Source organism: Lagopus leucura, unplaced genomic scaffold, assembly GCF_019238085.1.
Source record: "Lagopus leucura isolate 7727_CA_CO unplaced genomic scaffold, USGS_WTPT01 Super-Scaffold_100157, whole genome shotgun sequence".
NCBI classification, from domain to species: Eukaryota; Metazoa; Chordata; class Aves; order Galliformes; family Phasianidae; genus Lagopus; species Lagopus leucura.
Genome location: NW_024962334.1, coordinates 23460806 through 23486396, shown reverse-complemented (window position 1 = coordinate 23486396; position 25591 = coordinate 23460806). Strand labels below are relative to the sequence as shown.

The window sequence follows — 25591 nt, the reverse complement described above, 5'->3', positions numbered from 1 at the left end:
AAAACTCACGGCCATCAGATATAAAGACACAAAGAAAGAGGAAGACCTTAATCACAACAAAATGAGAAAGTGGGTGGCTAATGTAGATCAAATAATGCCCATTTAGCACAAAAACTAATTCAAGGTCACATACATCCCAAGGGATGAAGCATACTCAAAGCCTCAGCAGATTACAGAAATTACAAGTTAACAAGCTGTCGACCAGCTGCATGGTACCTTCACCACTGAATTGTTTCACCCAAACAATCAGAGAAGTGCCATTTGCAGATATTATAACACCACTCACAGAATGATCTTATAATGTGTATTTGAAGGTTTGAAATTATCTAGCGTCAAGCTTCCACTCATAGTTCAGGCCTGTTGATTAAAATGTTTGTAATGTGAAAAGATCAATCTTAAGGTGCCTGAAACATTTCAATGGACTTGACAGTCTTGAAACAGGAAGTAACAGACTTGTATGTTAGATGATGAGATTTTAAAATGTAATGAATTTTGATGGATTTTTGGCAGACTGCATAACAGCACCATTTCTGCATATTTTCTAAGAAAATCCTTACCATTGCTGAATGGAAACTGTAGGTTCAGTTATCATAAAACTAACTTAACATTCAACCTGAGAATTATTAATTCTTTAAAGCATTTCTTCCTGAAGCAGCAAACGTTCACTGTATCAAGAATTAGTGATCTCTCTCTTTCAAAAATAAATAAATAAATAAATAAATAAATAAATAAAAAAAATAACACTAACAAAACATCTTGATTTACTCCAGCCTAATGAGCTCACTAGGAGATGAATTATTCAGGTGAGCTTCAGTACTCAATAATAATTTGCATTTAAAATGTTTCCCAAGACCTCAACAGAAGCTAAATGAGTGAAAAAAGCATCTGAAAAGGTGGAGGTTAAAGACCTGTCTCCTTAGTTGTTTTAAAAGCATTTACTTCCTATCACAAACTGTGTGTAACACAAGCCTCCGCTCAATGAAGTACAGCTGTACAAACAGGGTACAGTAACTGGATCTTGCTTCTTTCCCTCAGTCATTTTTCTGCATTGTGAAAAATTCAAGGAAGAGAATCTATGATGATTTTTACAGTCCACTTTCACTCTAGTTAAGGTCAAATGGCTTTCAAAATGAATTACTAAAAAGACATTTTATTAATATTCATTTTTCAGTTAAACTGCCTCTTACACTAACAACAGTAACAAGGTAACTGAATATTGGTAAAATGTTAATCTTTCAGATCTGCAAGTCAGCCTAAACGATCTATCACTCAAAAATATACCACAGGAATATTAGGGACATAAACAAAAATTTATGTCAGAAGTAATTTAACCACTAAAGCTGTTTCAGACTTTTTCTGCTACAGTTAAGTGAATTAAATCTTCCTCCTAAAGTCTCTTCTTGCTGACATTAACATCACCATCTGTATTAAATTCCTTGATCAGAAATAATTTTTGTCCCCAGCATTAATGTGAAGAAACTGACTATCCATTACTTCTTTTTGAAAGAGAAGAATAATTTCATGAATAAGTATAAAATGGATCACTCCAAAACTCATTCTGTAACCAACAGCACAATAAAATATTAAATATTACTGTAATTACAGGTAAAAGACATCTCACAAATGTAAGAAACAGACCAACAGATCAAGAACTCATTGAAGAAACAGATCAAGCACTCATTAAAGAATGCAGCTGATTGCTCATTAACTACCCAAATCAGGGAAGTATGTGTCTACATAAAGGGTAGACCCCTAACAAATGGGCTGTGGTTTCATTTTTTTATTCATATGTAATGATGACTACTTGAAGCAAAGTGAAAAATGAATAAGAATGAAATTAATAAAGACCATCTCCCGTGTACTTTCTAATGTTTATTATTATGTAATGGGTAAAAATAAGAGAGAGAGACAGTTCTTATCGGATTGTGCGTGTGTGTGTGTGTGTGGGGGGGGTATTTTTAAAGAAAAAAGGAAGTATGATCATGTTTTGTAGATCTCACCAGTTAACGGTCACCAATGAAACCACGGGGAAAAGAAATAGGCAAAAGAACTGCCACCTAATGATATTTTTGATGATGCATTCTAAGTTACTGTTACAGAAAATATAAAAATTACATAACTGAAATACACATATGCACAAAATCACTCTTTTTGATTGGGAAAAGTGAACGTCATAGAAGCATGGGATAATTCAGGTTGGAAAAGATTAGATGTCTAGTCTAACCTGCTCTCACCAGAAAAAACCACCAAGTTTCTGAGGGTCAATTAAGCCTTGGAAGCTTCCTAAAACAGAAACTCTCCATAACCCATTCCATGAGGCCTGAATGTCCTTATGGTGGAAAAGTATTTCCTTATATCCAACCAGAACCTTTTTATATCCACCAACTCTGTCCTCTCATCATGCACTTCTACACAGAACCTGGCTCCAGTGTCTTGATAGCCAATGCTTCATCAGTGCTGCAAAGCTACATTTAGGTTTTTCCAAAGCCTCTTTCTGTCTGATTCAGTTGTTCCCTCAGTCTCTAATTTTCTTTCTTTTATCAATAAAAGTAATAATATTGGACTAATGGTAAAAAAAAAAAAAAACTCCTCTGCTCTTAGCCCAATTAGTTTAGCAGTTGCAAGTCTAAGTCTGAGATAACTTCATGTAGACTTGACAAGCTAAAGAGAAAACTGAAGACTAGATGATAACCCATCCATCATCCAAAACACATAGCACCAATTTCCTTTCCTTCCTCACTGATCTAAATGGCACCATTCATTCTCTCATGGAATTACATGCTGAATATTTCAGGATTTATACTGTGACGTGAAAATACTCATTGACCTTGTACAATGATAAAAGTAACATATTAAACTATAATTAACTTCAGTAGCAAGATGTTGTTCTCATCTTCCCTATGTCCAAATAAGGCATCTGATCTTCACTCATTAAAAGGAAGACAAGGAAATTCACATTGGCAAAGGAGGCCCTTACTCTGCTAGGTTTTAAGTTGTATAAGTTCTGTCACAACTACATAAAATGGAAATAACATCTTTCACTTTGATTAGACATAGGTTTTCAATATGCAGAAAAAGATCACTAAATTTCTTTCCTACTTTGATCTTTCTTTCTTTTGGAAAAGCCAAAAAGAATATATTATGTTTTCCCTCATTCCCTTCTGCTCTACCTCCTCTTCTTAATCAAAATATAAACATTCAGTTTTACATACCAGAACAATGATATCAGTGTGGCATAAAAGTCTCCAATTAGCTTTAATTTTTTTCTATTTCAGATACGTTCCTTTCCCCCCAGTTAATCAAATCTCTTTTGGAGGCCAAAAGATAGATCCAACAACAGGGCCATATTTCACTGTTGAAGTAAGTATTCCCTTGTGGTGGTAACTGGTCACTATACACATATAATTTCCCTTTATGAACACAGGACATGGGAACTTCAAAATGAGACTTTTTTGTTTGTTTCAGTGATTTCCACATCCCATCACATTTTGATTAAGTACTGGAGAAAATATATTTGCCCAAATAACCGGTGGTAATTTCAAGAAGTTGCATGATTTAAACCAACAATTTTTCACAATTAAATGATAAAGATTTGACGGATCTTTATCTAGTTTAAAAGTTAAGATGGATCTTTTAATTAAAAAGGGGCAATTTCTTTTCACATTTCTTTTACTGTACTTGGATTTCTGAATATAAGAAAAACTTAAAAAAAAAAAAAAAAAAAAAAAAACAACAAACCAACAACCCAAGGTGATTTAGAAATATGTCCATATCATATACTGAGTAATGTAAAGTTTTTGTTCTCTTTCAATCAACACTGATTGTAGCTAAGAGAACAGGTGAAAGTTTCTCTTTATTATCTACATAAACAAAACCTTCAGTTTGACTACACGTCATTTTACAAACTAGATACATTCGTTATATAGTAATTAATTGAACTAGTTATATACTTAGAAGACAGGTCCTGCTGCTACTGATTACCAGACTACAATGAACTTCACAATGCCAGACACGTGGCAAGAAATTCTCACCAACAGTGTGGTCCCTCCTGACCCCAGCACGGCACATGAATAGGGATCATGTCATAAGTCTGTATTTCTCCTGTCAGCATTAGTAGAAGAGAAGCTCCACTTATTTACAAAACCACAACAGTTTGATTACTCATGACCTTCCCCCTCCACTCTAATTGATTTGCTTCTGAATGCTTCTTTTCACGCTTCTGAAATGTTTGAACAGATCTGTTCTCATGCAGACCTCTTATCAAAGGTTATCCTTACCACCTGAATTCTATATTGGATGAAACAACCACTGAGACAGAAATTCATTGATTTATTGCTGGGAGGGAGAACTACTGTTTTTTAAAAATAAAATTTGGATAAAAATTACTGTGTCTTGGAACAATGTGGATGCCTTTAAGAAGTCACCTCAGAATCCATTATATCGCACGTAGAATCATAAAGGCTGGAAAAGACCACTAAGTACATCTAGTCCAATTGTTGACCTATTACCACCATGACCACTAAACCATGAAAAAAGGAATCTTCCTACACAGATTAATCATAATCTCTCTGTCAGAAGTACATACCTGCCCTTATTAAGTCTTTTGTGGTGTGGTGCCTCTTTCCTTACTCTTCTGACCCAACTTTGCTTTATGCTTTTCATTTAAATGTTCAATAAGTTTTGTAAGATATGCTGTACGCTAAAAGCCTCTGCTTCCTTCATATTGTGAATTTAACTTTAATAGGAACAAATTCTTCCCTCAGCTACACTAATGTAAGCAGAGGGCTGTATGAGAACAAGATTAGATTTCAAGGACATATCTGGAAGACTCTATCACATACCACACACAAAGAAACCTACATACAGGGAAATGTATATATCTTTTTTTTTTTTTTTTTTTTTAATAAGACTTTGTGGTCTTGACTACAGTACTACTAGTAATAGTACTACTAGTAATAGTTTGTATTCCTGGGACAGTCACACTTAAGAATCAAAAGACTAACTATAAGTAGAACTGTGATTGAGTCATGAATTAGACATGATTTATTGCATTGCTTCAAAAATTTTGAACTTTCCTCTTCTGCACATTTTTATTAGAAAACACCTACCTATGCATATATATCTGATGAGATCAATTATCAGCAATTAGAAAATAGAGGTTCCACTGCTGGCTAGGGGAACCAGACTAATTTAGTCTTTGTTCTCAGAATCTGTTTCAGGAGGTTAAGCAGAACAAGGCAGAAGCTCCCCTACCATCCTCAATCTATTCCTCTTTGGTCATTTTGCAATTAAGTGTTGCAGTATTCAGGTAGTTACAGCACAGACAATGCTTCATGTCACACAAGCAGTCTCAAATAGAAAATGACGCTACAATATGAAATTCTGAAGTATATTTAATTGTAATCCAGCAATTTTGCTAGGAAATCTCACTAGACACTGAACCTTCCATGATGCAAGATGTGTTTTTTCTGTGCTTTGTTTAGTATTATCTGTTTTTCAGCTCTCTTCTTGAATTACTCTATGTGGTCAGCAAACTATTTACTGAGTGGGCTAACTTATAATCAAGTAATACATGGTATATGCTCCCATGCCTTACAAGCCAAAAACTGAAGCGACCTTCTACAAAACCTGCCTCCAGGATCTGTCCACATGCCAAAATCTCCTGTTTGATCTGCTGCCATACCAGTTGAAAACACAAAACTGCTCCCACACGAAAATCTACAATAAGATCTGCAAAACTTCAGATGCAGAATGATCTAGGGAAACGTGGGAAGACCCAGGACAAGCCAAAGTATTACATATGCTGCCCAGAAGATCATATCCCCTCATAGCAAAAATCTGAGAGGACTAAACTATCCTCCCATACACTTCTGAATCTGTAAAGTATTTAAGATATAACATGGTCAAAAAGGCAGAGCTTGGCCAGGTCAAAAACAATGGCCCACACAACAAATAAATGTCCTATTTTATTTCATACGCATAGGATGGAAAGACATAAAGAAAACGACTCAGTGCTCCCCGAGACTTCCTCTTTTTTCTTGTAAGAGTAGTTCCCTCAGAAGCTAAAATGCATGAATCACACTTTCTGCAACATAGTTATATCAATACAAATACAAGTCTAACATCATTACAGCAGGTCAGTCCTAATCCACAGGACTTCATTCACTTCATTGACTTATTCATAATTTTTTTAGTCCACTGCTGCATCTCACACAAATTCTTTTATACCAGCTTGCCTGAGTATGACCTGTATGACCTGTTTCTCATACATTCCTAGAGCCAGCTCTCTAGTTGCTTGGATCAGCTTTGTGGATGGTCAGTTTTGTTCATCTGAGTTCTGAGTGATCTCTGTTGCAAAAAGCTGTATCTTTGTACTTTGTGGAATCATGACAGCAGCAACTGTTAGACAATTGCTTGTCTCTTTCATGGTTGTAAGAAGTGAGGCTATTTTCTGTCTGCCCTGGCTTTCATGATAGATTCTTTACATTTAATAGTCTGAAAACAGCGCTGATTATTACCAAATAAATAAATAATCAGTGTCATGGTACCTTAAAAGACAACTACGTCATAGCCTAAAAATCCAGTTTGTGAACCCAGTCCCAAGCCATGTCACATTTCCCAGCATGCATATACTATTCGGCCAAGTCCTTTGGTTACCCTTCCTTCAGTAGTTACAGTGATGTTTGCCCACCTGACTCTCACAACCTCCTGATTGAATGACATGATATATATGAACTCTCACACCTCATTGCTGTATCAAGTTTTTGCAGCACTTAGCTCTTTCCACACCTTTTTTATTTTTATTTTTTACTACAAAGAGGAGCATATAGTTCATTAATCACCCCATCACAAATCATTCTATTGAACTAGATTTATATATTAAAATTAAAACCTGCAACAAATTCCTTTTAAAGGAGAAGATCCTCAGCAGCTGGTGCAAAATGACTTTTATTAAGCTACGTCAATTCATACAAGCTGCAAACTTGAGTCAAGCTTTTCCAAATATGGCTGATTGCAGCACTGGCAATCCTCAGTTCTGAGTATTTGCCAGCCTGTATAATATAACTTGGTGTTGCTGAATACTTATGTCAAACTGTGGTAGAAATGTGTGAAACACATTAGCTGTGACCAAATCAGCACTTTACTCCTTAGCTCAACGATAAAAAGAACTGAAACTAAGTTAATTCTTAAAAAAATTATTTCAGAGAGCCTATAGATACATAGTTTACTTCTCAAATTTCTTATGTATATTTATAATATTTTTTCTGAAAGCCCCTTTGCCACTGAAATGTCAGCTTATGCAATTTGTATATATATATTCATTTTTGAGGGTCTTAGAAGGAAAATACTGGAATTAAATGGGGAAAGAAAATCGAGGATAATCCTTTTTTTTTTTTTTTTTTTTTTTTTTTTTAGGGTTTTTTTTTTTTTTTTTTTTGAGAGAGAGAGAGAGCGGGAGAGAGAGAGAGAGAGAGAGAGAGAGAGAGAGAGAGAGAGAGTTATTCTCCTGCATTCTGGGCTGTCTCTATACAAGATTGATGTCTGGTGTCACTGTTAGGAAGTGCAAACTGTTCAGCTTCATTGCAATCTATGTCCTCATCCTCTTGCTCCACAGGATACCACATACTTTGGCAGGCAATATTCAGATGGGAAGCACTTTAATGGCAAGAATAGATGCCAGTGAAACCTTTTCCCACAATGTTCAAAACTCTAAACTTACATACGCTACAGAAAAATAAAGCTGCAGGATATAAGGAAGAAAACAATAACATATTAATTTAGCCACATTACTTTACTTTTTCTTTACTTTTTTTATCTTTACTTTTTGCCCCTCAGAACAATACATTAAAAAAATGCTAGGGAAATATAAAAAAGTAAAGAAAGATAGAAAGACAGAAATAAAAGAAAACAAAAATGAACAGGAAAAAATTAAAGTCCTCCAACTTCCAAACAAAAACAGACTTTTGAAAAAGAAATATACATGGGCACTTCATTCAACCTCTACTTTGTTCTACTTTTCAGGCTGCATTCCTGCATTCATTTATTTGGCTCTTCATTTTTCCAAAGCCAGAAAGAGTAAGTCTTAACACTGATAACGCAGTGCAGTTATTCTAGTGTAAAAGTGGAATTAGTTCTACAGAGTATTCTCCTGCAGGGTTTTAATTGATTTATTAACTAAGTTCCGGAATGATAGATACTTGCAAATGCAGATTAGATTTACAAAAGAATCCATTAAAATTTCCTGAGAATATCAGGGAAACCTGGGGGACGTGCAGGATACACCACACCCCTTAAATCAACATTTAAAATATTCTAGGGAAAAAAAATATATATATATGTAATAAAAAAAAAGAAAAGAAAAAGTGTATGCACAGCTTCACTCCCACCAGCTTCTGGATTTACAAACTACAGGAAAACCCAGACAGACATCTTAGGAAATGCACATGTGTTCTATATGGATCTGATCCAAAACTTACTGAATTCAGTTAAAAAATGTCCATTAGCTTTACCAGATCTTGAAATAGGTTCATTATATATTATGCAGTTTGAAACAAAGGACTGTTAACACTTCAAACTGAAGTTCAGGCATCTAGGCCAATCATATTTATTTATATGCTTGTTTTATAAACGTCTCACATTCTTTCTCACAGAAATCAAATGAACTAATATATGCTTGGAGTAACAGCTTACTAAGCAGTGATAGACTTATTGCTTATTTGCAGTGTATGTGACATATACAAAAAGAAATGTGCATTTTCACCTTTCATAGCTGACCATAGATATTCTGCGTGCATCAAACAGCTACCTATTGTTGCAACTGTCATAGAACAGACTGGCTCTGGGCACTATTAAGTATGATGAAACTTTAACATCCTTTTCCATTTATCATTTGAACAAGAAGAACGTGGAAGAAATACAGATAGATTAGATAAGGAGACCAAACCACAGGCAACTTGTCAAAGCACACAGCCACAATTTAAAAGTGAAAAATGATCAAATTAGCTTGCTTTAATATGGATCCAAGCCAGGATCCATCTTGTACAGCCCAGCCCCAGGTCCATCAGCTAGGACTGTCTAGAGGGTGCCTCTAACACCACCACCAATGTAATCTTTCAGGTTTTCTCTCCCACTACACCCTGCTCTGTCCCTTCAGCACAGAACAAAGACATACCTAAATTAATTCTACACAAATTCAGGCTCATCTTTATGCTGAAGCAATCCCTGGAGCTACAACAGTTTAATTAGACACGCTCAGCAAAAAGACGTAAATTACATTTCAACAAAACCTTTTACTTTGTTGTCCACTGTTAATGATACTGTTTTATTCTTTGAACACAAGTCAGAGGTATTATTTATATAAATATTTTGGGGAAAGAGGAAGTAGAATAATTGATTACTAGATGAAGACTGATAAAAGCATAGTCAAAGTAGCTTCTCTTTTACAGCCTATTCCAATGTTTCCTTTAAGTTTTGGTAGTGGTAACTGTGGGGCCAAACCTGCTTCAGCACTCCCTGCAGACAAAGATCCCAGGCTTAGGAGTTTAAGAGGGCTAGTAACAACAGCAGCTAACAGTTGAATCTGGAGGTGTGAGGGAACAGGAATACAAACATGCTCCTCTGCTGCTAATTCAGAGTGATTTGTTGAAGGACAGCTATAGCACTTGACCTGTAAAAATGCACTCCTTCTACATACTCACTGGTTTTCACAGCCACATCTCCTGGCTGTTATTACATTTTCTGACTTTTAAGACCTACATCTAATGGCTAAATAATTTGTAGCTGAGCTAACAGAATGGAGAGGATTGCAGAGACAGAAATGATTTTTAACTAATTAACTGTGTCATAGTAATATATTTCATTGTAAATTAAGTAATTTTTATCCTTTACCCATTTCCTCTAAGCTATGAAAACAAGATGAGATTGCAAGTTCAATGCAGTGTTCATTTTCTGTACTTTATTCTTTCCAAAAATACAAAAATAAGCATTAAAGCTATGAAGTGCAAGACACAAGACTGCAGACTTACCTCAATCACTAAAGTTGTATATAGGAAACAGATCTGCCTAAGAAAAATAGTCTCCTCTATTTTATAAAGTGTCATTATTATCTGGCAAGTGTAGGGTATTTTATTTTAAATATAAAAATAGAAGGTTTTTTTTTTTTTCTTTTTTTCTTTTTTTTTCAGCTTGGAGATCTCTGGTTAAAATCCATTGCTAGCCAAAATTACTGACCCAAAATGAGAGCTTGCTGCCTGGCCTCTTTAAGTAGACTCTGCCAAATGTAACTCTGGTCTACCAAAAAGATCATGCTACTCTACAGCCAAACTCCTCCCACAGTTGGTGGGGGAGGAGAGAGAAACAGAGAATCTCTCTCTATTTATCAGCAAAGTGTTGATTTTTTTATAGAAAACATACTTGTAAATACAATTTTTTTACAGTGTGTTAAGACATATCAAACAGCAAGTATTTATGTATAATTTCATAAGATATTTTATATGCACGCCAGTACCCATTATCTCTGCATCCAGCATGGGAGCTCTCAAAGCTTGTAAGTTAAATGACTACCCCATATTCATCCCAGAATTAACTACTATTCTGGGGTGGAAAGCTCCAGCAACGGATGAAATCTCCATTTTGGTTGCTCAGCCAACAGGCTCACAGCATCCACCGAATGGAGGCCAGAGGGAAACACAGCACAACTGTGTCGGTCCAGGCTAAGAACCTTTGCTAAAACCCTGGAGGAATTGCTAAAAGGTAACATGAGAGAATCATGACCCAGGCAATCAAAGTGGTATAGTTTATAGCACCTGGTGCAAGTAATAAAAAAATCTAGGCTATGACTAGTGGTCATAGTACAAGAACACTCATCGTTTACCCCTACCAATAAATAATATTTTAAAAAACAAGGCATGAACACAAGCAAATTTTGTTTTTCAAATGCTGCTAGAACACATCAGTACATTAGATTTACATGCACTTATAAAGAAATGGAAAGACATGTATGTATTATTTTGAAGAAACTGAGCAAATTATTACTTAAATGGTTAAGTTGCTTTGATCTCATTTAAATGATATTTCTAATTACTCAACCATCACCTTTGAGAAGTAACATATTCAATAAAATGAAAAGAGAATTAAAAGGGACAGAACAGTGCATGTCTCTGTGCCTTATTTTGTAAAATGAAAATATTGCTCCATGTTTACTTCCCTCTGGTTCTGGCAAAAGTAGCTGAAGTTTATGAGTACTAAATGCTTTCCTTATTCCCAAGAAAAATTACAAGAAACTTAGTACTACCCAGAAAAAAAAAACAAACAACCAATAATAAATGCCTTAATAGGATGTTGGTGATATTATAAACATTGTATATATATATATATATATATATATATGTATATATCTGTTTTTCAGCATAAAAGTAAAATAAACACTTCCATTTTTAAGTGCTCAAGGCAACAATTACCACATAGATTTCCACCTAGTCTTAACCACATCACTCTTCTAATTATCTATATACATTTTCTGAACGTAGACTACAAACCCTTAAATCAGGAGCATTTACTTCTGTGTGCTTTTGAGTATCCAGGATCTAGAAGCCTCAGCCTCTTCTGAGACCTGGGACCTCCTGTACCATAAGACCACATAAGGTCTGAATAACCAAACTTATAAGGAAAGATTTATAAAGGCGTACAAAAGACAGATACATTTGTTTCTGGAATAGGATAGGACTGGTGAAGTAGAGCTCAGTGGAAAAGCAGGTGGTTGAGATTATAATCAACCAATCAAACAAACTCAAGCAAGCTGGACCAGATGGCCTTTTTTCTGTTACTAATATTACTTACGTTCCTATTCAGCTGTAAGAAGTTACAAATAGTTTACCTGTTCATATTTTTCTGACTCAAATTACATAAGATCAATGCTCTCACTTCACCATCACGTTAAAAGTTATCATGACACTGTCTGTAGTTGTATTTAATAATTTATAATGCTACCTACTCAGAAGAGAAACTGGTAGGTGTAACAGAAGTCCTGCCTTTTACAGCACATTTTATGTAGCAAGCCATAGAAAAAGCTATAGAGAGAAGCAGAACAAAAACAAAACAGACAAACAAACAAAAGAAGCAGAACAAGGCCCAAGAAAACTTAACCTCTAAAGGCTAAATGCTACTAGATACAAACAAAATCTAAAGTTAAAATATATTTCTTGTATCAAAAAATGAAATTTTGAAGGAAAAGTCATGGCCATGACTAACATGTAGTAATGCAGATTGAATGATACATTAATCTACAACTGCATCAAACATATCCACATCTCTCCTTCATCTGATATGAGGCACAGTTCAATCTATAAATACAACTTTGGGAAGGCATTTCACAGGTGCAAGAAGAAGCTTAACAATGAAACTCTCAATTTGCATTAATTTATTTCAAAACTTTTATGTACAATTTTCACATATAATGCTTAGTTTAAAACAAGATAAAGTGAAAGTGGCTTTTGCATGACCGTGGAAGCAAATTGCTGTTAAGAAAGCAAACTTACTGCTAGTTGCAAAGCACATTCTGATTCAGTAAAAATTTTAATAATCCACTGAAACAGTTTTAAAATAGTTTGAAAATAGTTTAAGTTAATTTAATTAAAAATAGTCTTAAAAAGATCAGCACAATATTATTATGACTGGATGCAAGAGCTCATTAATTCAACACATCTTTACTTTCCAAAACAGGTCTCTTCACTGTAATGTGATGTCATACATGATAATATTTATGGTAGAGTAAACCATGCCTTTCAGATACCTTATGAATGACACCTTATAGATTATTCTGCATTTACATACATTTTCATTCAAAATGTCATCATCTTTGCAGGTAAGTGAGCTTTGATTCCATTCTGCAGGCACTAAAGGTGCAGGAGAATGAGACTGCATGTCTAACTGCTAAATTGCAATTCACATCTATTAGGAGTCTTAGAGAAAACTACACAAGCATTTTATCTATACTTAGTCTTCCTGTAGGTTTATTAAAGTAGGTATAAAACGTGAGATTTTTTCAGCTACTAATATCCATAGTTGTTGATTGCTGCTTCATTTTGTCTGCAATTCTGGAATATTAGAGAAGAGTTTGAAATTAGAAATATACTACACCTCCCCAGTGTAGATCATATTTTAGCAATACCTTTAACAATGCACTTTACACATTTTCTTGATCCTGATTCTGATGGGATGCAAGCATTTTCATCAATGCGTGGTACAGGTGGATGGTTGATTTGTCTACCATTTTTTCTTGACAGCATACAGAACATTTTGCTTAAATATAGCTGGCTGGGCAGTGGAGTAGCAGAGTGAATGAGCATAGCCATAGCCGAGCTTCTGAGGTGGTGGAGAGAAAGAGACATTCCCAGGGGCACAGAAAACACTGAGAAAATGGAGATGTCGCTATGAATTTCCTTGGATTGCACCACTCCACTCTGGAATAATGCAGTTGGCAGGGAATATATGGGTTTTTACATCCTTTTCCAGCCTGCGTCATTTCAGAGTTTTTGGATACCTGTATTCGGAGTTTTCTTGTTCTAGTTTATACATGTATCTGCTGTTCCAGTAACGCACAGCTTTAGAGAAATGCCCTATATCTTGTCACTGTCACTTTTAAAAGGAAGTCAGGTGGGTAGTTTAGTCTCAAGGGTCTTGTTAACTGATAACCTGTTACACATGGAGATGTGATTAAATGTATGTTTAAGTGTTTTGTCCCAACAAGATGACAGGGATTTAGAGATCTTTCTTTTATTTTGCACACTGTAAGGTCACAACAGCATTTGTATAAGTTATTGAACAAAACTAAACAAGATAGCATTTATCCATGTATTACATCAGTTAATCAAATGTCACTACTTCAGCACAATAAAGGAAGCATTAAATGCAAAAGACATAGTTCCAAGAGCTTATTTTGCAGCAAAATATATTGAGAGGTAGTTCAGTGGATTTTCTTTTAAAGGATTACAGCCATAATCAGTATGTGATCATCTGCCTAAATATTATGTTAGTGTAATGTACATACAGATGTTCATTAATGTAAATTTTATTCTGCTCTTGCACATTTTAATGAAGATATTTATCCTGGACAAACTCATCACTTGTTTTCACCCAGCAGAGCAAAAGGGGCATGTAAAGTCAGTCCCACTATGAAGAGAAAGAGACGCATAAAAAGTTAAAAAAAACAAGTAGCACAAACATTTTCTGTGCCAGCCACTCCATTCTTTTCTACGACTCTTCCAGCATGTTTGCAAAGGTATTGATTTTCCACTTGGCTCTTTTATCAACAGATAAACACACCCAAAATGGGAAAATACATAGCAAACACATTTCTCACAAAATTCTCATAAACTCTAAATGAATAGTAAGGCCACAACATTCTGTTCACACTTCATTCAACTCTTTTCTTCTAGTAGAGAAATCAAGTGAGCAGATAAGACTCGAATCAGATCGCACAATTTTATGTTTAAACAAAATCTGAGTGAGTTTACTATGAACATAAGCACTTTTTTCAACTACTGAAAGATATCTGGATTCCAATGCACTGTCTCATTTTTCTGAAAATTGCTTTGAAGCCTTCATTTTAATCCAGAATATGGATAAAAATAAATGATTATTTCTGTAATTATCAGATTGTTATATGAATAAAAATATTATAAATGTTAACTAAAAAAAGGATCTGCATTATTTCTGCATTTTGCCTTATACACTTACATAGTTTGAAGTAGTTCTAAGTATTCTTAACACTATCTCCTTTATAAAACTTCAACAGAAAAAAAAGGCACATAAATTTAGTATCAGAAAAATAAAACAACATCCTTCTCACAAGCAACTTTTCAGATAAGGCTTAATTCTGCAAATTGTTGTGGCCACAGTAGTGCCTGTATGTGCAGTAGCCTTTCAGTTTTCTCTTGAATTGCAGTGCTTGACAAGAGCAACTGAAGATAAAAAGACCATGAAACAATGGCACTCTCTGGAAACCAGCAATAAACTTGCTTAAACTTTATAAGAATTTCACACTTTTGGTGTCCAATGGATCTTGGGAGCTTACATATCAATTGACAACCTCATGACCCAAGGTTTATGACCTCATGCACAGTCATGGGGGAAATTTACAGGTGGGGTGGTCTTATTGCAGCTTAACGAGTGAACCATGAATGACAAACATCTGCATCTAATTTTCAGATAAATCAAGATGATCACCAACCATAAAGAACCAGATTTTTTCCTTTTTTTTCTTTTTCTTTTTTTTGTACTGCAAAAGTCTCCTTTAGAAACATTAAAAAAAAAAAAAAAAAAAAGAAAAAGAAAGAAAGAAAGAAAAATGTTTCCTTAACTTTCTCAAAATTTTGATGGGAATCTTGAGCAGAAACACTGAAATACTGACTAACGTCAGGTCATATCAGAAAATATCATTGAGTTCTTTACTGAGAAATATAACTGCTCTGATGTTGAATTTTCTAAGTTCTTCTTACTTCTAACTTCTTTTCTGAGTTGCATTTTTTTTTCCCCTGAGATACTTATCCCTGATCATTACAAGTAAATTCTCTTGTGTGGAGCCTAATTTTTGTTCTTTGGACCTCAATCTGATCTCTAAAATAGTTCTAGGTCTGGAAGACCAATCTGCCATTGTATGAGCTCCAGCTCATACAATGTTGCTGATTATCCAAGATACAGTCTTGCCCTACTTCCATCAACATCTTCAAGGGAAATTCTGGACTAGAATCAGTTCAGTTGCTGTAACTTCAAGTGATGCTTATGGTAGTAAGACAATGGTCAAAAATGTTACCTTCTATCTGTCACCATTCTCTAGTAAAAGTTTTGACAAAGAACAACACTGCTCTGCCTCTCAAATATCTGCTCTGTTACTTTACTTGTCAAGATTTGATATTTCTTTAATCTAGCAGATCAGTACAAAAGCACTTAAAATAAGGAAGAGATGCAGGTAAGGATGCAAGGAGATAAGGTGTGATTTTAACTTCTTGATGGCTCCTTAGAAGATAAAGTTGTAGAAATTTAAAACCAAGACAGCTGAACAACACATGTATAAGATTTTGAGTCCATAAACAAGCACTATTCTGTGTACTTCTGTGTAATTATGTAGTTATGTATTATCTAATGATAAACACTTCTGCAGTACAGTCATCTCTCAGTACACAGGTAAAGCTTACATTCCCTAATTTCTGACTCTAAATTTTAGTTGTAATATCTATTGTGAATATCTATCTATGAATATAGATATTACCCAGAGCCTACTTACCACACTAGTTTTCTGCACAACAAAACTTTCAAACTTAAAAGCACATGTCAGAGTTTGCTTATGGCCACTATTTTGGATTAATGAATGAGCACTGCACACCTGATGAGATCTCCAGCTGCAACCCAGAATTTCAATCTATCATGGACAAGATCTGCTGGGTTCTGGTAGGAAATGGTTTCAGAAGTAGGGGAGTGGAGATGTCAAAGGTCACAGCCAAGAGATGGCTGAGAAAGCCTTACACTACTATCATGAAAAATTTTCATCTCAAAATACATCTGTACAACCAATTCTACCATAGAAACTAGAAGGACAATGACCCCCCACCCCCCCCCCCCCCCCGGGGCAAGATAGATAAAAAAAAAGGGAAATTATACTGATTACTGTACTTCCCAGAGACGAACAAAATTTTACAAGGCTTGACTAAGTGAAATGATGAGGTCATAAGGAAGAAGCTGCAAGATGGAAGTAAAAGAATAGGTCAAATTCTTTATAAATAAGCATCAAACATGTATTTGCTATGTGTGGCCTCAGTACTGCTGAGGGAGCTGTGAAGAAAATCCTCTAAGACGACAGGCTGCATATGTAAGTTAAGAACAAAGCAATCATTAATATTAAAATTCCAAGGAGACTTTAACAGTTATAATATTAAGAACTTACATTTTATAAATCCATAAAGTACTCACTTTAACTATTTACTAAGTCCAAAACATCTGCATTTAGAGACGAAGGTGAGTAATAAATGACTTGGTAAAGTACGTAACATAGAATTAAGAGATAGTTGATGTTTTTTATAAAAAAATACTGTCACCAATTCTTAAAAAAGATAATGATAAGTTTGAATATACCAATATTTTAAAAATCAGTGCTATTTTAAAATGAACACATTATTTTCAGGGGAAACAGCACTAAGAAGACCAACAGCATGATTAAGTACAAAGTATAAATTATCTTGCTAACAAGAATCACTCCAGTCATTCAACACAATAGGTAGAATTCTGCAGACAGTGAGGACTTACACAAAAAGCTGTACTAAATTATAATTATGAAACAAGAATTTTAATATTGCATGTATATTTATGCAAATGAAATTATCTCTTCATAAAATATAAGTTCTTCATTAAAAATTGAATTTATCATCAATATGTTAGTATTTGATTTAGTTCAAAACTGTTAGTCGAAATCTTGCATTTAGATCATTTTTATATGAAAGAAAAAAGCACTCGAAGTTAAAGTAAAAAAAAAAAAAAAAAGATTTACTTCCTATAGATTAGTTGAAATATGTTTTTTCAGCTAGATGAGGCTACCTAAGTGGTAGCAATGGCAACTATATTATCTGTAGCTTATGAATTCATTTCCTGGAACACTGAGTCTTACAGTGACTAAAACAAACAAAAACAAACAAACAAAAAGCCTGCTCTTAGAAGTACGCTGGATTAATAAATTGCATCAGCTGAAGGAAAAAGCAGATGAGTACCAGAGCAACAAAGTAGTTATGGATGGCATAAATAGTGAAGATGGGTGGGGGCAATGGGCAGTCAAGCAGTGGGAATCAGGGATGCTATCTTTAGAGGCAGGTCTCAATCAAGATGGAGCTTAAAATGATTAGAAAACTGGAAAAAAAATATCAGGAGGCAGTTCCTGTCTCCTAGCAACCAAATGTGGTCATCTGACGATACCATACAGGCAGTTTGCACACTGAAAGTCAAATGGCAGTATTAAAGAGATAATGCAGACGAAATATGAAATGGCACTTCAGATTCATACATGCAAACAAACTTCCTCTGCTAGCCTTACTTATAAATCTAAATATTTTTGAGTGTTTTTTTTTTAACTACAAAGCTCATGATCATGGTAAAGGACTACATCATCTGTACCCTGAATTGACGCATCAAGTTGGACTGCTCATGGAACCTGCTGGGCACATGTGTTCTGCAGTGCATCTGCACAGATGCGGTTTGTTCTACAGTCAGCCTTAGCACATTTAGAGACATCAGTTTTCTTGCAGTGGAGATCCAACAGATGCTTTTGTTGCCAATGTCTTACATTACTGTACTCTACAGAACCCAGATTCCGGTTTTAGAGACAAAACTGATATCTTGATGCTAGTAATGTATTTAAAGATCCATAAAGGAAGAAAGGGAACTTTGTTCTTTGCCTTTCACTCAGATTTATTTCCCTATGATCTTGATAATAAAGGTAGAATTTTCCTCCTAACTGACAGCCTCTTCTCACAGTTTACAAGAAACTAGCTGACAGGAACAATTCCATTCTCACAACAAATTCCATTTTTTTAATTTCAAAAGTTTTTGCTACCAGTAAAGAGCTGTCAAAGATATAGAAAGTAAAAAACCCTTTTAGATTTTTTTATTTCATATTTATTGAGGATGTACTGCAATGACCAAGTGAAATGCTAAAGCTGTGGTTATCATCCTAACAGCATGTGTTCATACTGAGTTGGGAAAGCAAGATCCTCTGCAGGACATGGAAGAGAATGGTCAGTTTGACTCCTTTTCTGCAATGCAGCAGGAATGTAAGCATAACCAATATTATTAATGGCATTCAATTTTTGTGAGGACAAATTAGTGCTCAAACTAGATTTTTTAAGGACAGCGGCATGTCTGGAAGTAGTGAAAAGGAAGCATAGTAAACAGGGAAATATCTTCATTTCACCATCTTCCCTACAGTTATAATAGATTAGTTTATATGCCAAATGGCATATTCAGTACCTGGAAATCAAATTATCTCAAATTTGTACCAATCATATTGCTTGCTGTGTTGTCAATCATTTACCATCCAGGGGAGAAATGACATTCATTTTGGCCAAGTTTTATGCACAGCCAATTCTGTGCTCATTTCATCACTAGCTGTCTCTGTACAGTTGAAATGGAAAAGAAAGAAACAAACAAAAAATATCCTACATTAGATACAAGTATCAGTGCATGTGTAAAACAAGAAAAAATTAGAACCTGAGCTATTGACAGGAAGTGAAAGACAAGTTAATAGACGTTGCATTTGTTTAGAGAGTACTAATGAGATGGAATTATTTCGTAAAAGATACAGTGTTTGTGAATAAAGGGAGTTGTTTACTCTAAATATCTTTATCCTGAAGAGCCAATATTTTCAGCTTCAGATGATGAGCTAATTCCAATGTGCAGGTGCTAGCTAGTCTTATGTTCACTTATACTTTACAGTGTTCTCGTACAGATTGGCAGTAGGAGCAGATAGAATGGTTCAATCATTCCTCATACTGATCTGATCACTTTGGAAGTGGAAGGATTTAAGCTCTCAGGGTAGCCTACTCTTGTTTGGAAGTTATTCCATAAATGATACTTTCATTGTACACATCTGAAAAAGTGTGCAAAGCACATGTTATGAGAATAGTTGCAGTAGTCAGAGATCTTTCAATTCCTTTACCAAATAACTTATGTAAATTCATCATCAGTTAATGGAAAAAAATGGAAATATTAGTCTGTAGATGTAGAAATCTTATCTGTAATAACTTATTTATCTGCAGCAATAAAGTTCTGCATCTGAATCTATCAGTGCTCACTGTGGCTTGATACTGATCCACCTTTTCTTTTTTACTTTTTTTGATTGTATTTCTCAATTATAATCACCACTGGTATGGTTAAGAGAGCAAACTTTTTTGTTAATACCTATTATTTGGAAATGCACTAGATCTCCATAGGTTTATTGGGTTGTAACTTGCTAACAAACTTCTCTTAGGCGATCATAGTGAAAATATTCTGACATTCTACATTTCTTTAGCAGGCTTTTCACTTGAGTTCTTCCAGCCTACAAACCTTCAATTTCTTTACCTGTGCAGGATGCAGAGTACATCTCTGGCAATGCTCAAGCCTCTAAATGGAAGAATCAGCATTCAAAATAGAACCATAACCTTATATAACTTGGTGGTTATGATCTCTTGGAGTATTTGTATAATTTTCCCATCCATAACTTTAGCCATGGAAATGGAAATTGGATACACTTGATTGTTCTTTAAAAAGCTTGCAAGACTGCTGAATCAGGCTCAGGTCATCCTATAGTGAAGTTTATCAACTCAGTCAGACCTTAGCTATAGAATTTAAAGAAGATAAAAAGTTACTGAGCAACTGCAGATTCATTCTTTTTTACACATTCTTGTGCAGCTCATGAAAATGCAAGCTCACATTTAGACAACTCTCATGATCTGCATTTTGTTAATTTGCACAGAATCTACATATAGCCACTATTTCAGATACATATCAAGCATATCAGGTATAGAAGGGTTTCCATAAATACAGTAATTCTTAATCATCCATCTAGAAATGATTAAAGTAGAGAATCATTCATGTCAGTCTACTTTGAAATGTATAATCATTTTAGGCTTTATCAGCATTGAAAGATGAAGAACATTGTTTTGACTTTGTTCACATTTTACTCCCTTCAAAATATCAGTAGAAAAATTCTGAGTTATGTAGAGATAAAGCTGTAACCTTCAATCCAATCCCCTTACTAAGCTTACCCTTTACAATGCTATTCAGTATAACATGAGCTACAAACTATGAAGTAAAAAAAAAGAAATAAAAGAAATAAAACCACTGTGTTCCAGCTGCAATGTATAGATGAGAAAGAAGAAGAAAAAGGACTGGATATCCATGCAAGACAATGTGGAGTACAGTCAGTTCTGATTACAAGCCAGCTGTGTGAGCTTGCACTCTCATTAGCAGGGTTTTAAATTCCTGGGTTTAGGATAAAAGTGAGCACTTATTTTCTTCTTTTTTTCTTCTTTTCTGAGAAAAAAAAAAAAAAAAAAAAAAAAAAAAAAAAAGACATGGCTTGAAATGAATTTTAAAAAGTCCTTATCAGGGTGAACTTTACTCCTCTACTCATCAAAATGCAAACTTTTTAACTTGCTCAACCATAATTCTTGTTATGGTTGAGTTTGCAAGTTACATGTTCCAGATGTGAGGCAATAATAGGAAAATCACAATGTGGGGGTTGGATTTGGGATCTGTGTATGTGTGTCTGCAGCATTCTTTTCCCAGTAGGTTTCCCACATTTATAATAATGAAGTTGTGAATAATGAAAATGAAAAATCCTAAAAACAAGGGCCAACTTTTTCAAATTATAAACAAAAAATAAACTATGCTTTCTTATGATTCACCCAATTTTGGAAACTGGCAACAACAGGTCACACCATTTATTTAAAAACTCAGAGGAAAAAGCTAGCCAATGATATCTTTTATTAGAAATATTTTGAATCTTTGGAAATGAAGCCAATAGGAACTTAGGATGCAGTGGAGTTCAAAGTTTCTGTGGGTGTATGTTGTAGTGAAGTAAAGAATGGTGATCCAGACAGCTTTAACTTGCCAGATACAATTTCCTTTCTCAACACTGTCTCTATGGGCCTGCTTTAAAAAAATGGAAAATTTTACTTTTTATTTGCCAAATTGGCCATAGCTGGAATCAATCAAGAAGTAATACCAGAATTTTAAGTTTTGTGCAAGAAAAAGAATAGCTACAACAGCTCAATGCTGTATTTTTTTATCTTATCCTCAAATAGATGCATTCAAATCACACAAACTCCACGTTATGTACAGCAGTAATATGAATGTGCGTACATCGTGTGGATACATCTACAAATTACACATGCATAACTCAAGGTCAAGCCCAAGATTTTCAGATGTGATCAGTCTCTAAATACACTCATTGGCAAACAAAAACATCCTGTTCCCGCCAAGCAATGTGCTCCTGGGTCTTTTCTAGAACGTATTTGGTGTGACTGGAAACACCCTGGAAATAGGGTTGGGCAGGCACTGCCATCCCTGGAGACACAGATAATCCACTGCACACTGAATGAAGCCTGAATCTCTTTTTCTTTTTTTTTTTTTTTTTTCTTTTTCCTTTCTCCTGCTGCAGCCTTTCCTCTAATCAGGCAACAGGAAAACAGTTTACACCTGGGGTCAAGTGGGGAGAAAACTGGAAACAGGCTCCTCCAAACAGATATTGTTGGCAGCAGAAAGAGTAGGGAAGGGCCACCATGCCTAGGGCTGCTCTTTCCAGGAGACTTTGCTCATCATTGTAACTTCATTTCTAGCATCCTTCCAAAGCAGTGGGATTTCTTTGTCAAGTCCTCCAGCCCTTCGTAAGGATGCATGCAATCCCAGGAAAACGAAAAGAACTGGAAGTTTTCTGCCTCTCCATATTTTGCAGTACAGGAGCATGGAAAGTGCTTCTGGGACTGAAATTATTGCTCTCAGTTTGTGGAACGGATGAGCAAAATCAGTCCAGACAAGCAATTAGGCACATAGTCACTTTGCTGGAAGTACAAACTGAAATTTCATGCTACTCTAAGCAGAAGACACTCTGGGTACAGTCTAAATGTATACAGTTCTGGAATTCTTCTAACTTACATAAAGAAACATAATGTTAGCTTTCTCCTCAAATCTGGGTGGCTCAAAGAGCTTTTTGTAATATTTACTCTCGTCTAACTCCTCATTATGTTTCCTAGGGCATCACAGGCTGGTTCCAAAATCTGCCAATAAGCACCAAACAATACTCATTACTTCGTGACTTTTGGATCAGAGATTAGACTGATTTAAAGGCAAGCAGAAGCTTCAGAGTAACACCCAACATTTGCCCATGGCCATATCTTCCTAGGAAGAAGGATATTCCTTAAATCTCTGTATTTGGACTAGTTGGAAATAACAAGTACCTGGAGTTGCTGCGGTTGCATATGTTTATTATGTTTTATATAAAGAATATTTTTATGATGTATTGTGTTTCGAAAGAGTTATTGAATACAAAATGGAAAGTGCAAATGGATCCATGTGTCCTTCTGCATTTATTACAGAAAGAAAAATCTCCACTTTCCTTTTCAATTTTATATTAGAAACAAATAGATAAAATATTCATTTCCCTTCTGAGTGTCTTTATATTACAAATTTTTTCAAGCAGCTAGTAGATACATAGCTAACAAAAAGCAGATCTATTTACTCTACCCCGCTGGGCCACTAGAAGTATAAGTTTACAAGGAGGCATTTCTCATGTTATGAGAATGAACATACTAACAGCATAGATTAGAAATCTAAGGTTAAATACATCTCGTACTTGAACAAAGCAATGTTCATTTCAGATATTTTTGAAATTTTTTTTTAAATATATATTTCAGATGTGAAATAATTCCATCTGCTTACAGGTCATTTGAGTCTCAATTGAAGTTACTTGCTGCATTCCTATAAGCTTACTTAACACTTTAAATACAAGCATCTAGCAAGCAAACTAAATTCATCTCCTATAAAATGAAACAGTGATGATACATCTAGATAATAGTATGTGCTAATGCTATTTAGGCCTGGCCAGAGGCTATTCCTTCCACTTTTAACATTTTAATTTTTACAAAATGGGAAGTCAATCTGCCTCCTACAGAACTGAAATCAATTGTCTATTATCTAGTACAAGCTGTTGTCTGAGGGTATCATGCTCTGTTACTTTATTTAAGATTCACATTAAAAAAAATAATGGACCAGTCTAGCTCAGACCATTTAAAAGAGATTTTAAACCAGGAGAGATAAATAACTTAATCACATTACTATGTAGCTAACGTATTAAAGATCACCTTGTCCAAATGTTTAACATGAACTTTCAACACTCATCAAGCACCAGAACTCTGCAGCAGGACACTGAGGACAATAAAAAAAAAACAGTGACGTGCTATCAAACTTGCCACTTCCCAATGGAGTTGCTGTTCAAAACTGTTACCTGTTCTCCTATCATAGGATGTCAGGGAATTAAGGCCCCATGGGCATGTTTTAATGAAGCAACAGGACAACTGCTGAAGTTTTTTCCTAATGGAAGAAACAAACAGAAAACAAACAAACCTATTTTCTCACTCAAAAACAAAATAGAAAGCAAACAACATTGTGTGGAAAATGCTTAGCAATCACAGCAATCGCTGAAACTGCAACTGGAAGGGAGGCAGTGTCACGCCACTACTGCCAGAGCTGTATCAGCATTCAGCTGTCAGAGCAATGAAAAGACAAGAACTCTCTCTGCACTGATTCCTCTGGTAGAGTTGAATAACACACATCCATCATAAATGACAGAACACAAGGATTTACAGAGGGATGCACAAATCTTCCAAATCCATCCCCACACTGCCCCCCATCCTACCATTCTGTTCAGTTTTCACCTGGGAACAAGGAAAGGAAACATTTGCTGTGGGAAGGGGAACAGAGATGCAGAGAGAAGTCAGATCCCACAGCAGAGCCCATCTCATAGTTTGTTATGACCAGCTCACTGATCACGTGTCACTCTTAGGCTGGTCTCCTCCTCTTCTTCCTGTATCACTCCTGCTCCCTCCAGCACTCACCACAACTTTGTATTATAAGTAATGCTCAGGAGGATAATTCATCTCACTGGGTTAATTTTTGTCTAGCATTGTAAAACAAGAAGTGGGACTGTAGTCTGTGTCATTTATTTAACTTTCCTTTTAACCCATCTTTCCCAGCATAGACATCATTTGGAAACAGTCATACAAACACAGTCAGAGCTGCAGCAATTACAGAAAACCTTGAAAACTAGGCATGAAGTTCAGAGAGTGTTTGTGTCCATCTAAATTTGAGACAAGCAAAATAAAATTCAAGCAACAATTATCAAATCCTATCCTTCTCATGCTTTAGCATTTCCCTGTAGTCCTAAGACCTGGAACTTAGATGGGGAAGTAGCATTCCTCACCCAAAATGCTGCTGCTTAAAGCATCCCTCTGATTAGCAGTTGTGTAGGTGCAAAGACTCTTGCATCATAAATCCTATTTAGTCTTTAGCAAGACCATGAGTCCAGACTTGCTCCAAAAGTATCTCAAGATTTTAATTGCTTGTCACTATAAAACTGCACATAACTTCAGCATTTTGTCTATGCACTTGGAAACCAACAAAAAATAATAGAACCACATCTTGAAACTGATGAGGGAAGAGCAGTTGAAAGAGAAAGGGGAAATGAAAATGAACTGCACAACACATAATTTGCTTGAAAGACATGAAAAAAAGCATTTTGGAAATATGTGAATATACTAAAAACATCCTGCTCTGCAGCATGGTTTTCGTTTTTTTTTAATTCCTTGAATATATGTTTGTATTCATTAGTCCTTCAGTAACCACTCAGCCCATTTGCCACCTGTACAAAGTGTTACACTGTTAAAAGGCAACACATCCACATGAAAATCTCCATGTAGGTACATATTTTCCTCTCGGAACACTTGTTTGGCTTACTCACAGCCAAGAACTCAACTAGGCTGTTCTTACAGAATAATCCTATAATAAGTCAATA

The 25591-nt window shown here is 35.2% G+C and overlaps 1 protein-coding gene across 5 annotated transcripts in view; it reads right to left on the bottom strand.

Moving 5' to 3' along the window:
* Positions 1 to 25591, bottom strand: part of AGMO (alkylglycerol monooxygenase) — a 182446-nt gene that overhangs the window by 109506 nt on the left and 47349 nt on the right. The window lies entirely within an intron of this gene.